Consider the following 16,133-nt stretch of genomic DNA (forward strand, 5'->3'; position numbering starts at 1 on the left):
TATATACAACTGTTACAACTATGTACAACTGTTACAACTATATACAACTGTTACAACTATATACAACTGTTACAACTATATACAACTGTTACAACTATGTACAACTGTTACAACTACATACAACTGTTACAACTATGTACCACTGTTACAACTATATACAACTGTTACAACTACGTACAACTGTTACAACTACATACAACTGTTACAACTACATACAACTGTTACAACTATGTACAACTGTTACAACTATGTACAACTGTTACAACTACATACAACTGTTACAACTATATACAACTGTTACAACTATGTACAACTGTTACAACTATGTACAACTGTTACAACTACATACAACTGTTACAACTATATACAACTGTTACAACTACATACAACTGTTACAACTATATACAACTGTTACAACTATATACAACTGTTATAACTATATGCATATGTTATAACTATATGCAACTATATATAAATACTACAGCTTTATATAACTATTACAAATATGTACAAGTATTACAACTATATACAACTGTTACAGCTATGTACAACTGTTACAACTATATACAGCTATAAATAAATACTACAACTTTATATAACTATTACAAACATATACAAGTATTACAACTATATACAAGTGTTACAACTGTATACAACTTCATATAACTATAACAGCTACATACAACTGTTACAATTACATACAACTGTTACAACTATATACAGCTTTATATAACTATAACAACAGCATACAACTGTTACAACTATATACAACTGTTACAACTATATGCATCTGTTATAACTATATACAACTATATATAAATACTACAACTGTATATAACCATTACAAATATATACAAGTATTACAACTATATACAAGTGTTACAACTATATACAACTTTATATAACTATAACAACTACATACAACTGCTACAACTATATACAAGTATTACAACTATATACAACTGTTACAATTACACACAACTGTTACAACTATATACAACTATTAGAGCTATATCCAAGCATTACAACTATATACAACTAATACTACTATACACAACTATATATAACTATTACAACTTTATAAAACTATATACAACAACTGTACACATCTATATCTTTTACAACCATGACAACTATATACAACTGTTACAACTATATGCAAGTATTACAATTCTTCACAACTATATACAACTGTTACAATTACATAAAACTACATACATACAACTACATATAACTTTCTATTACAATTATATACAACTATATACAACTGTTTCAACTATATATAACTATTACAACTGTTACAACTATATACAGCTGTTAAATTATATAAAACCACATACATACAACTATATACAACTGTTAAATTATATAAAACCACATACATACAATTATATACAACTATTAAATTATATAAAACCACATACATACAACTATATACAATTTACTCTTACAATTATATACAACTATATACAACTCTTTCAACTATATAGAGTATAACTATTACAACTGTTACAACTATATACAACTATTACAATTATATACAACTATTTCTTATAACAATCAGGTGTTACAAGATGACACACATCTGATTGGTTGATATAGTTCACTTTGCCACCAAACATGGTGAAAAATTGAATAAAATAATGACCAAAATTAAAGATAAATTGAACAAAATAATGGAAAAATGAACAAAACCATTTACATCAACTCACAACAATAACAGGACGTTTAAATCTGATGTCATTACATATGTTTGTACTCTGAAAGAAATCTGATAATGGACTGAAACGTCTGAACCAGGGTTTTTGGATTATCCTATTTCTGAAGTGTATGTGAATGCATCAGATCAGATTATTACAATTACTTGATTATTAACAGTTATTGACATTTTATGGTCATGTAAACAGGATCAATAACATAAAGTGAACTGGATTTGCTAATGAAACCATTTTTAGACACTTATCTCAAAATTATGAGAAAATATCCCATGTAATCAGGATCATTTTAAGAAAAGTCAAGTTTAGTTATTAATTATACATAATACTACTAATATCGAAAATAGAAGCTTTAAAAGCTGATGAAATGAGTGAGTTGTCATCAGACTGGAGTCACTGAGTCTGTATATATAAAAGAAAAACTAACCAAAAATGAAGGAAATAATCCAGAATATGATCAAAATGAGTAAAATTTGCAACAAAATGAATGAAATATTCAGTAAAAGCTGCTCTGAGTCTGTTTTTCAAGCTGTTTTTTTTTTGGGTTTTCCCAGTAAAAGCCGGCGTCTGGATGTCAGCTGGCTGGTAAACACCTCGACCACCTCCAACACTGAATGTGTTTGTGAAATATCCCACAGAGACGCTCTTTGTTTCGCAGGATTGGGTTGCACCGAACGGACAAAGCATCCATGGTTGCCGGTAGCGACGGGAGCAGGTGAACTGAAACTTTAGGCGAGGATTACTTTATGTGTGTTTATATGAGACTCAGAGAAGCTGAACTGAAACCAACTGTGGAGAAGAGCCTCATTTTTACAGTTTTAATCGATGGTTTTCTGCAAAAACCAAAGACAAAAATACTGTTTCTGTACTAAAACTACAGCACATGGACAGAAGTATGTGGGCATGTTGAATTCAGGGGTTTCTTTTGTAGATTAATAATAAAATAACAAAGACAAAGCCATTACATGACGAATAACCCTCAGGTAAAAGCTGACACTGGTGGAAATGAACCATCTGTGATATTAGTTTGTAGATACAATAAATGGACAAAAGTATGTGGACACGTTGAATTCAGGTGTTTCTTTTCTAACAGGGGTCTGGGATACAAAACAATAACAAATGTCAGAATATAGTTTTATATAATGGGATAAATATCATTGCATTTAAATTCTTATCTTTGCTTCCAAAATGACACATGAGATGGTTTTAAATTTTTTTTTTCCTCAACTTACCCATGAAAATGATTTTTAATTTCTGCCTCTAAATTTCTAAAATATTTTTTGTATTTTTTAAGCAAATATGTGTGTATATGTCAGGGTAGAGACTGCGATCTGGTAGGATCGGCGATTCTACCAGTAGAGACTCCGATCGTAGTCTCTACCAGTAGAAACTCCGATCAGAGTCTCTACTGGTAGAAACTCCGATCCGAACCCTAACCCTAACCCTAACCCTAACCCTAACCCTTCCACTGGCAGGATCGGAGTTTCTACCAGTAGAGACTACGATCGGAGTCTCTACTGGTAGAATCGCCGATCCTACCAGATCGCAGTCTCTACCCTTACATATACATATATATATATATATATATATATATATATATGTATATATATATATGTGTGTGAGGGTGTGTGTGTATGTGTGTGTGTGTGTGTATATTCTCAAATCATCATGAACAGGACATCTTACTGCTGTAGACATGATGTGTCCCAATATTTTTGTTAGTATTCGTGTGGACAGAGCATCATTCTATTCTATTCTATTCTATTCTATTCTATTCTATTCTATTCTATTCTATTCTATTCTATTCTATTCTATTCTATTCTATTCCCATCAACAAATCAATGCTACCAACGCAAAGATAATAACATCACATAGTTTATTTTGTTCAGTACTTAGTTAATTTCTGCAAATGTTGCAATTTTTTGTTCATTTTTAAAATTTCGTTGCTTCTTCCGTTAACTTTATTATTTTATCATTACGTTCACTTTTTGCTTACCTTGTTCGCTATTTTGTTTAATGTTAAATTTTAGTTTATTTTCTACATTTTTCTACCCGTTGTATTTATTGTTTGATTATTACAGTTTACTTTCCTCATTGCTTTGTTTGTTTTTCTTAATTTTGTTTATTTTTTGTTTATTTTTTGATTAGTTTGTTCATTTATTAAAATTCTGTTTTGACAGATGTGACAATACGAGGCTTTTCTTGTTCATATCTGAATCTACACTGTACCCATAAAATTGGAATGAAATATTTTCACTTCTTGTCATGAAATGTTTGTGACAGTGGGATTTATTCTTGATACATAAGGTGTATGTGGGACTCAGTATGTGATCATTACACCTGGTCACAAGCGATTAAATAGGGATAAAAACAGAAAACAAAACAGGGATAAAAACAGGAAACAAAACTGATCCAACTTTATGGACAATAATGTATTTAGACTATTTTAAGAGATGTTACATCTCTACGTGTCTGTGTCTCATGTCTCTGTTTATTTAAAGCAGATACATATTTAAGTGACTCCCGTTAACTGTACCTTCTGTGTTTTTTCAGACATTACCCCAAGACGTCGTTCACCATTGTGGCCGACACGCCAGAGAACCTGAGGCTGAGACAACAGAGCGAGCTCCAGAGTCAGGTTCGCCTGGTTTAGTCTTTACTAAACACTTCTACTGGGTCTTTTGGACCATAAGACACTGTCTGTGTAGTTGGTCTGTAGTTACCTCCGCCAAGGAGGTTATGTTTTTGCCAGGGTTTGTTTGTCTGTCTGTTTGTCTGTCCCGTTAGTGTGCAACATAACTAAAGTTATGGACAGATTTGGATGAAATTTTCAGGGTTTGTTGGAAATGGGATAAGGAAGAAATGATTAAATTTTGGTGGTGATTGGGGGGGGGGGGGGGCACTGATCAGCCTTGGCGGAGGTCTGCGCTCTCCGAGTGCTTCTAGTTACAGTTGTGAAGTTGTAGTTTTAGTTGTTGTGTAGTTGTAGTTTGTGTGTAGTTGGTGTGTAATTTGTGTGTAGTTGTAGCTGTTGTGTAGTTGTAGTTGGTGTATAGTTGTAGTTGTAGTTGTGTAATTGTTGTGTAGTTGTAGTTGTTGTGCAGTTGTAGTTGTTGTGTAGCTGTAGCTGTGTAGTTGTTGTTGGCATGTAGTAGTTGTGTAGTTGTAGTTGTGTAGTTGTCGTTGGTGTGTAGTTGTTGTGTAGTTGTAGTTGTTGTGTAGTATTAGTTGTTGATGTGTAGTTGTCGTTGGTGAGTAGTAGTTGTGTAGTTGTAGTAGTTGTTGTTGTGTAGTTGTGTAGTTGTAGTTGTTGTGTAGTTGTTGTTGTTGTGTACTAGTTGTCTACTTCTAGCTTTTCTGTGTAGAAGTTGTAGTTGTTGATGTGTAGTAGTTGTGTAGTTGTAGTTGGTGTGTAGTAGCTGTGTAGTTGTAGTTGGTGTGCAGTAGTTGTGTAATTGTAGTTGTAATTGCTGTCTAGTAGTTGTGTAGTTGTCGTTGTGTAGTAGTTGTGTAGTTGTCGTTGGCGTGTAGTAGTTGTGTAGTTGTCGTTGTGTAGTAGTTGTGTAGTTGTCGTTGGTGTGTAGTAGTTGTAGTTGTTGTTGGTGTTTAGTAGTTGTGTAGTTGTCGTTGGTGTGTAGTTGTCGTTAGTGTGTAGTAGTTGTGTAGTTGTGGTTGTTGTGTAGTAGTTGTGTAGTTGTGTTGTTGGAGTGTCAGAACACAAACCCTACAGTGGACTCTGCTGATGCTCCATGAGTCATGAGCTGATTGACAGACACTCAGAGCTGAGCAGAGGGATTGAAGGTGGAAGCGTCCAATCAGAGGGCAGATGTCCACTCAGCGGTCAGCGCCGAGGACATGTGGTCCACCACAGGAAGTGGACATGATGTCACCCTCCCACCGATACATTTACAACAACACACTTCATCTGATCACACAACCTCCTCTCCTCTCCTCTCCTCCTCTCCTCCCTCCTCCTCACCGACCTCCATTGTCGAGCCACTCATTTTCCTCTCCTTGTTTCCTCTCCTCATTTCCTGTCCTCTTAGCTCCTTCTTTCCTACCCTTTTCTCCCCTCCTCCTTTCCCCTCCTCCCTCCATCGTCAATTCACTCCAGTTTTTCTCTCCTTCTTTCCTGTAATCATTTCCTGTCTACTTCTTTCTTATCCTTTCCTTGCTTCTCCTCCCCTCCTCCTCCTCCTCCCTCCATTGTTGATCCACTCCACTTTTCCTGGTCAGATGTTGGTGTGTTGTTTCGTTTGTGTACTTTCAGTCTGACTCATTTCACTGCCGTCCTCATCCTTATATAACTGATGACTGACAGACGGTAGAAGAGCAGCAAAAGGAACGCACACTTTATTTTTATTTGATATTCTATTCTATTCTATTCTATTCTATTCTATTCTATTCTATTCTATTCTATTCTATTTATTCTCTTATATGATACTAATGCAAAGATAATAACACATACTTTATTTTTTCATTACTATTTTTGTAAATGTTTATTTTTTTGTTCATTTTTTAAAATTCCATTGTTTCTTCTGTGAACTTTATTATTATTATTATTTTAAATCATGTTCATTTTTTGCTCATTTTGTTTGCTATTTTATTAAATGTTGTTAATTTTAGTAGTTAAATTTTGCACATTAGTAAGTTCTAGTCAAACAAAGTAATAATAATAAAGTAGTAATATTAATAAATAGTAATAATAAGTAATTATGTTATAGCCTATTATTATAATATGCACAATATGTACACACACACACACATATATATAAGTATATAAGTGTAAATGAATGATTTTAGAATTTTGAACTTGCGTGTATTCTGTAAATGCTTTAAATAAACAAATAAATCAAATACATGAAATAAAATTATAGTAATAGTAGTTGTCACAACATATACAGTTGTGGAAAAAATTATTAGACGATCAAAAGTAATCAAAAACAATGGTTATGCAAGCAAGTATTAACTCCTGTGTGTATCATGTGACTAAAACAGGCAGAAAAGAAAACATAGAATGTCTAAAAGCACTGTTTTTGACAGCACAGTGCCATAGATATTGATGTAAGAACTGAAGTGATTTTGGTTATTATCAAGAAAACATGGAAAATGGACAGATATCAACTCTGAAATTAAACTGCTATGAGCTATTTTTGTTGTTATCATTATATTTGTCCAAACAAATGGACCTTCAGTTGTATCAGGCATTACAATGAACAAGAAATTGAAGAAAACAAGGGTGGTCTAATGACTTTTTCCACGACTGTAAGTAATAAATAAGTATGTAAGTAATAATAATAATAATAATAATAATAATAATAAGCAATAAGAAAAATATATTGACAACTACAGTAAATGAATGTAACACTGAGGTAGATTTTTTAGTCCATGTACAATAGAGCATCATCAGTCAACAGTGAGACTTTTGCATGTGTTTTAATGCATCGATATTGAAAGAATTGTGTTGTGAAGTTTGGTTGTGTTCATGTCACTGTTCGTTGCAGGTCAAGTACAAGAAGGATTTTGAGGAGAGTAAAGGTCGAGGGTTCAGCATCGTGTCGGACACTCCAGAGATGCAGAGACTGAGACGGACTCAAGAGCAGATCAGTAACGTATGGACACCGCTCTGTTTGTTTGGGATTTAAAGTGTGAATGAACTGTGTGAGGATAAAGGGTGCATTCTGGTCAGTGGGTGAAGTCATACACAAACACACACATATACAAAGTGTTAACAACTGCGACTGAAGAGGAGCTTCTTCAACCCTGAGTGTAAGTGACCGTTAACTTTATTTCTCCATTTAAAGGATCAGTCCGGTGCTTTTCTTTGGTTATTTTCAACGAAGCTCAGTGATGGGTTTTTATATATATTTTTATTTCACCAACCGATACTCCACAAACTATTGGGATCGTCGTCTTTGTTAGCAGTTTCTTCAAACATCTTCCTTGGGACAATGTCCACAAAGTTTATTCACAGCTTTGACAAATTTAGATTTTTTAATTTTTGACAAATTTTTTAAAATATTAAAAATGGTCCTTTACCTATAATGGTCCATATTTTGATGATTTGTAACATGGGAATGGTTAGAGATATTAATATAGTTCCTACTGAGCACTGATAGGAAGTCATATATAGGGGTGTAAGAAAATGTTGGTTCTGTAATATAATCATGATATTTCATTTCACAATACTATATCGATATTAAAAAGTACTGTATCGATATTTTTTAGGTATTTATTCAAATGCAGATATTGTGGAGGTTCATTTTTGCTTTTTTGTTTTTCTGTTTTGTTTCTATTTTATTTATTGTTATTTAACACTCTTTTATTAAATAATGGTAATTTCTTTGTTGGGATTGCGCAAAAATAATGTTACGATGTTAGTTATGAACTAATAGAATATGAACATGAATAGAATATGTCTGTTAAACATAATTTCAGTTTTAACACAGGAACATTTTGTGATATAGCATTAGATCCTGTTCTGATCAAATAAAAATGTGTTTAGTATTTGTACATATTTCTGGTGTAATTCATTAATTCTTCAAGGAAATAATCATTTTTAAAAAAGAAACAAACCAAAAATTGCCTTTTTAACAGTGTCATGATATATCGTGACATATCGTATCGTGATCCTAGTATTATGATTTGTATTGTATCGCCAGATTCTTGCCAATACACACCTAGTCATATATAGACTTTCATTTGGATCCATGAACTTTGACCTTGAGTGACCTGGAAGGGTTAAACTCAAAGTCACCGATGTCAACATTTCAACATTCTTCTCTGAAACTACAGGTCGGATTCATTCCAAATTTTGCATGTAGCTTCCTTAGGAGAGTGTCTACAAAGTTTATTCCCAGTTTTGACAATTTTTTGGAAATATTACAAGTTTGCCTTTACTTATAACTAGGGTTGTAAGAAAATATCGGTTCTGCAATATATCGCGATATTTCATTTCACAATATTGTATCGATATTAAAAAGTACTGTATCGATATTTTTAGGTATTTATTCAAATGCAGATATTGTGGAGGTTCATTTTTGTTTTTTGTTTTTCTGTTTTGTTTATATTTTATTTATTATTATTTAACACTCTTTTATTAAATAATGGTAGTTTCTCTGTTGGGACTGCACGAAAATGATGTTCTGATGTTAGTTATGAACTAATAGAATATGAACATGAATAGAATATGTCTGTAAAACACAATTTAAGTTTTAACACAGGAACATTTTGTGATATAGCATTAGATCCTGTTGTGATCAAATAAAAATGTGTTTAGTATTTGTGCAGATTTCTGGTGTAATTCCATTCTTCAAGGAAATAATAATTTTTAAAAAAGAAACAAACAAAAAATTGCCTTTTTAACAGTATCATGATATATCGTGATATATCGTATCGCGATCCTAGTATTGTGATTTGTATCGTATCACCAGGTTCTTGCCAATACACACCCCTACTTACAACGGTCCATATTTTGATGGTTTATATTATATGTAGATGGTTAAAGATATCAACATAGTTTGTACTGATCACTGATAGAAGTCATATACGGACTTTGATTGAATTAGTTGAATTCCACTAACTTCTACTGTTAGATTGATCTCTTACATCCAGACCACAGGACTGAAACATAGAACAGAACCTGACAACCTCACAAATTCAACTTGTTATTGATTATTGATAGAACATGGTGGTGACATACAGGGATACTGATCCTATTTTTTCTCTCTATATGAAACGATAACTAATAAAAGTGCAGAAAATCCCCAGACTGATCCTCATTTTGCAGTCATTTACCTAATTCGGTGTTCCGTTTCTAACCCTTGGATATCTTTGTGTGTTTTTGTGGATGTATGAGGGAACGAAGACGACCCCGTGACCTTCAACGCATGATGCCAAGGTGCAGTAAACCTGTTCATCTGCTGCTTCTTTTCTTTTTTTTTTTATTGTTATATTGTTCTGTGTTATTTATATTTGCACTGTGGTGTCTGCAGTCATCAGTCCTATTTACACCCTGGTTGGAGAAGCCACATGTGGTTATTTCCACCCATCGTGTACATAATGACAGCTTACACCCATGTGTTCATAGCTAAATCTGCTGTTGACGCCTCTGTTTACCCCTAAAGGCAGAGTTTTCCAGCTTCAAAACATGTAGTTAACCCTACAAGATCTAGAACTATTTTTCTGGCAACTTCCAAATGAATTTCTCTCAACATTTAACCTTTTCTTAGTAAGTTTTCAAGGTTTATTTTGATATTATTCTCTGCATTTTGCATTTTTCAGTGAAAATCTGATCTTTTCCTACATTTAATTCACTGATCATGTAGATGTTCATGAGTTATTCAGCAAAATATATCATTAACTGAACATAAAACAAACATCTTCAACCACTGCCATTTGTCACGTTACATGGGTTGAATAATTTGTCTTCATTTTCTCAATGATTTTGTACAAATTCTTTATTTTCTCTGTTTTGTTCAAATAACAAGCAATTAAATGGTCTAATACATAAACCAACAGACCAGTGACAAAAATTTTGCAGCGCTAAGCTAACACTAATAGGTGTAAATATTATTTCTCTATCCATAAAACTCACTGAACAAGACAAAAAGAACCAAAATAAAGGTCACATTATGATGCGATGATTACGAATTTACCGTTTTCAGATCATAACTTGGTTTTACAGTCGTCCTCAAAATTATTCAAACCCCTGCCATTTTTTGTGATTTTTGGTTTTTGTGATGAAATGAAGTTTGTTTGTGATTTATATGTGATACACAAGTGAAGGAATAACAACAAATGATACTTGAAAAACTACTTTTTTTTCAGGAGTATTTTATTAATGGATTTCCCCAAAAACACCATGTTCAAAATTATTCATACCCTAGGTTTTACTATGTCTGTTCTTAATAGTCAGTAGCCTTTGTTCTTGATGATGGGGGGGGCCCTGGAGCCCCGATGGGGGTTCAAGGGGGTGGAGTGAAGCAAAATTAACATTATAAAGGCTTCAAAACAAATAGAACAGTTTTTTTTTATCATCATACACAAATACAGAGGTTCTCAACTGGGGGGGGGGACATATTGTCTGGTCACAAATTTGTTGATAAGGTGAGGGGAGTTCACTTTCACTTTCTCACAGCTTTATCTACAGAGCTATATAACCTACCATGTCCTCCACTTATAGGTCCCCCAGTCCCACAATTTTTTTTTTTTTTTTTTTGGTGGGCGGGGGGTAGGCTCATAATGCCATTAGTGGCGTGTGGTTCAAAAAAGTTTGAGAAACCCTGCACTAATAAAATGAATCCAATTGAACCTTACTAATGTGACTACTATTGGAACCAAAGCAGAGTTGGCTTTAAGACGGTTGGACTCAGTTATGAAACAGCAGGATCCAGTAGAGGTACAGGCCTGTGTTTGACACCTTTGTGGGATTCACTCAATCCAAACCTGTCTGTGTTCAAACATGTTTCATATTCAGTCTGTGCAGTTCTGTAGTTCCACATTCCATACCTTCTGTGGCTGCCCGTTGGTTTTTCACGCAGACCCAAATGCTGCTGGAATAGACAGTTGTATGTTCAGGATTAGACTTGAGTCTGGTTTAGATTGAACTTTTTAGACTTTAGACTCTGGTCATAAATGGTGTATGTGCAGTAGACCCCCCATACATTTGCACTTAGAAGTACATGTGGTGGTGTAGCTCAGTAAATAATGCTACGGTCTGCGATGTGGGAGGTGGGAGTTTGAATCCCATTAAGAAGCCAGAGCACTTGTAGTATAGGGGTGGGGGTGGGGGCGGTGGTAGGTAAATCTGCCATTGTCCCTATTCGCTTTTGGACATGTGATATTATAGTCATGGATATTTACTCATTTATATCATGACAGTTTGTACAAATGTGTGAATTTCCAGCTTCAACAGTGTCCAAAAACAGACACTGTTATCGCAGAAATGCCACCAACTCTCCACTCAGAGTTTTTCTTCTCTTCTCATCTGTTTACCTGAGCGGGTGATCGCGTTATTCCGCTGCGTTAATCCGCCACAGATTCTTCCTCCCCATTTGCTCCAGTTTAATTAACACACAACACAGTGCGTCTGTGTTTTAAATGCTGTGACATTCAACTGCCCACACACTCCGACAGTACCGCTGCGCTGTTTTCACAGCTGACATACGACAGAGGAAGACGTGCTCTGTTAAAGACGACTGAGACATTTATGGACTTAGACATTTTACTGGACAGGGTCTCAAAGTCTAAACTCACCATGGACGTGTTTCTGTCCCACTGGTGAATGGATGGATGGATGGATGAATGGATGAATGAATGAATGGATGGATGAATGACTGACTGAATGAATGGATGGATGACTGGATGGATGGATGAATCAGTGGATGAATGAATTAATGACTGGATGGATGCATGAATGGATGGATGAGTGAATGAGTGACTGAATGGATGGATGGATGAATGAATGACTGAATGGATGGATGACTAATGGATGGATGGATGGATGGATGACTGGATGGATGGATGAATCAACGGATGAATGAATGAATGATTGAATGAATGGATGGATGACTGATGGATGAATGAATGGATGGATGGATGACTGATGGATGGATGAATGAATGACTGAATGGATGGATGAATGACTGGATGGATGAATCAATGGATGAATGAATTAATGACTGGATGAATGCATGGATGGATCCATGGATGGATTGATGAATGACTGAACAGATGGATGACTGATGGATGGATTAATGGATGGATGGATGGATGGATGAGTGAATGAATGACTGAATGGATGGATGACTGAATGGATGGATGAATGGATGGATGGATGGATGAATGAATGGATGACTAATGGATGGATGGATGACTAATGGATGAATGAATGGATGACTAATGGATGGATGGATGACTAATGGATGAATGAATGAATGACAGAATGACCTTCTCAGATTCACCCACATATCGTCATGTACGTGTTTATCGTGGTTGGTACCTTGTGTTTTTTCCCTGGTGTTGGTTAAATAGTGTTAGGTTTAATGGCGTCATTTGCTGAAAAACCTGCAGAGGCGTTTTATTTCTGCTGGCGCTCAAGCTGGTTCACATCAGGACGAGATCACAGGGATTTCTCCCAGGAAAAGCTTTGTGTTTCCGAATTCATTAACAAGATCAGAGGGAGAGAGAGAGAAAGCGAGAGGGAGCGAGAGAGAGAGGGAGAGAGAGAGTGTGACGTGTGACGGCCCAGCTCCTGGTCAGCCTTCGCTTCTGAGAACTGCCTCCTAATTTAGCTCCAAGAACAGAGGTTTTTCCCCACAGAGCTGTGTTCGCTGTGTGACGACGGCGGCCGCCACTCAGCTGTTATTTGGGCCAGCTGACGAACGCCGCACGTACAGAGGGCTTTACTGAGTCTGTGTATACTGAGTATGGATGAAAGGACTGGGACACACCCCTTAACCCTTAGACAGATGGAGATAGACTAGTGCTTCGACCCGTGTGGATCCACGGGTTCTAGATGTGGTAGTTTTTATACGGTTGTGTTTTCGTGCATGTGCTGTACCGCATTTGTCCAGCAGTCACCGCCAAAGCGTTCTGGGTGTAACAATGTAATTGTAAGGCTATTGTATTCAAAATTACTAATATCTCCCGAAATATTGGTCCTATCAACTTTTTGCTAGTCTCCTCCTTGACCAAAAATACATAACAATTTAATATATATCTATATTTTTTAAATATTTATTTGAAAAATGTGGGCATGGGGGAGCGCCAGTATGCTCATGATACCGTTAGTGGGGCTTGGTTCAAAAAACGTTGAGAAACCCTGTACTAAATAAAGGAATAGAGTTAAGAGGTGTAGACACAAGCCGTTTTCAGCACTTGACATTGTTAAATGTTTCTCTTTTTTTTTTTTTTTTTTTATTGAAGAGTGACAGACACAACATTTTCCAGTCACATCAATCTGCCACATATTCCTCACATTGTTCACATTCTAGAAGAACACTTTCCATCAAAAAAAGGCTCAGTGAGGCTGATAAACTTCTGATTGTCTCTGTCCCACTTTCTTAGGGATTGGAAATTTTTTTTTTTTCTTCTTTTCTTCAAACATCCAGAGAGAGAACAGCGTGGACATATCTAGCTTTGTATAACATTCAATAGAAAAGAATGATTACAAGTGATATTTATACTGACTGAAAATAAAAATTAAAAAGTACATATTAAATCCAATAGTCTCCTTTTATATCACCATGACAACATTTGGCATGTATTGTTTCACATAATTTTCCCATTTTTCCCAATGTTTGACAAATATTTCTAATTTCAGATGAACAGTGAAGGTGATTTTTTCCATTTTGTAAATGTCCCATGTTATTTGAACCCATTGCTGAACAGTTGGTTCATCCTGTACCATCCATTTTTTTGTTATTGCTTTTTTCCCTGCTGCCAAAAGAACATTCCAGAGGTATTCATCTATTTTCATTGCAGGTGTTTTGAGTCCTAAATACATAATTCTGAAGTCAGAGGGAATGTATGTTTTAAGTTAAATATTTCTAAAACTGTCGGCCCAATGTGAAGACTGACCAATAGAATCCTTTTATGACAAGAAATGGACTTATGAGGTTTCCACCCGACAGTGCCAATATACAATATACAGGGTGTCCCAAAAAAATGTATACACACTTTAGATAATTGTAAAGTAGGTGTTTATTAAAATTCATTTAATTTTCAAAATGTAATAGAATTTACAAACACCGTTTTATTGTTTTGTCTGTTCCTCCTGTTCTCAAACTGGCGTCCGTTCTGGTCCAGACTCTGCTGACAACGCCAAGCAATGGAGTCGCACACATCACCAAACAATTCCCTTGGTATTTGCATGCATTCATGTTCAGTGACTGCTCTGAATTCAGCGACTGTTGCAGGTCTCATAGCGTAGACTTTATCTTTTAGGGATCCACATAAAAAAAAAACGTCCAGTGGTGTCAGCTTCAAACTAATCTCTAATTCGAGTGATGGTACCTCGCATTGGGGGTTCTTTTTGAAACTCCCTCCAAAATTGTCATTGCACTTCAACTGTGTTTTCATACTTCCAGTAACATTTTAGAATGAATTTCCATTCTCCAAAGTTTAGTCTGGCTGTCATCATTAATTCCGATGGGTTTAATCTGCGAAGAAAAAACAAACAATTGAGTTATCAGCTGCTAAAGTGTGTGTACATTTTTTGGGACACCCTGTATAACAGCAGTAGAACAATGTCAACATTCATTTTGTGAGTGAGTCCACCTGGTTTGGTCTTGCTGTCAAAATAAATGAGTGTAGAATGAATCGAAGGTTCCGATGAAATTCCATTGTAACTGAATGCGGCTCATTTTGACCCGTTCAGGTAGTAAGACAAAAACTACAATTTCATCCATCCATCCATTATCTTCCGCTTCTTCCGGGGCCGGGTCGCGGGGGTAACAGTCTAAGCAGGAACGCCCAGACTTCCCTCTCCCTAGACACCTCCTCCAGCTCTTCCAGGGGGACACCGAGGCGTTCCCAGGCCAGCCAAGAGACATAGTCTCTCCAGCGTGTCCTAGGTCTTCCCCGAGGTCTCTTCCCGGTGGGACATGCCCGGAACACCTCCCCAGGGAGGCGTCCAGGAGGCATCCGAAACAGATGCCCGAGCCACCTCAGCTGGCCAATTTCATACAATCTTTAAAAGTTAAGTTAAAAATTTATGGTATGATGTCAATAATATGTTTTTGGAAGAATATCTGGAATATGAAATTGTAACAACTTTTTATTAGCAAGATATTACAATAAAACAACCTCATTGGGTCCTTTTTGACTCATTTATGCATCTAAAGGTTCATGAATGGGGATGGATACGGAACAGAGGCACTAAACGGACCTCAGGGGAAAATGTTTAACCCTTAAAGACCCACAAAATATTTTTGCCACAACGTCCAAATTATTTTTTGTTTTTTTCAAGTGATTTATCACCATTTATTATATGTTTTATCACCTGCATTTTAGATTTTTTCAGCAAAAATAAGGTATTTTCCTATATTTCATTTACTGATCAGGCAGATGTTCATAAAAGGTTATTAGATCAAATCAGAAAAAAATAGGAAAAAGTGCCTTTTTTTGCCAAAATCTATCATTAACCCATAAACCCAGTGTGTCCATCCACTGTCACTGATCCAACTCCATTGGTTTTACTGGTGAATCAATGTTGTAGAACTTGATGGTGTTTCCACGGTAACTACACAGCCTCTGAACGTCCAGATGCATCATATCTGATGACCATGAAAAGATGGATAATTGTATTTTACACCAGTTATTTTCATGTATTGATAGGATTAATAGATCAAGAAGTATTAAACAGTTTAGATCAGTTGGTGAGATGGTTTTGTTTTGTTTTTTATGTTTTTGTCT

At 35.5% G+C, this 16,133-nt stretch overlaps 1 protein-coding gene across 1 annotated transcript in view; it reads left to right on the top strand.

The window, feature by feature from the left end:
- The first annotated feature begins 9,236 nt into the window (after positions 1-9,236).
- LOC115411287 (nebulin) overlaps positions 9,237-16,133 on the top strand; it is a 218,846-nt gene continuing 211,949 nt past the window's right edge. Inside the window, exon 1 of the mRNA XM_030123363.1 lies at positions 9,237-9,615. The gene's annotated coding sequence lies outside the window, so the exon portion shown is untranslated. The remainder of the gene's footprint in view (positions 9,616-16,133) is intronic.

This window comes from Sphaeramia orbicularis, chromosome 20, assembly GCF_902148855.1.
Source record: "Sphaeramia orbicularis chromosome 20, fSphaOr1.1, whole genome shotgun sequence".
NCBI lineage: Eukaryota > Metazoa > Chordata > Actinopteri > Kurtiformes > Apogonidae > Sphaeramia > Sphaeramia orbicularis.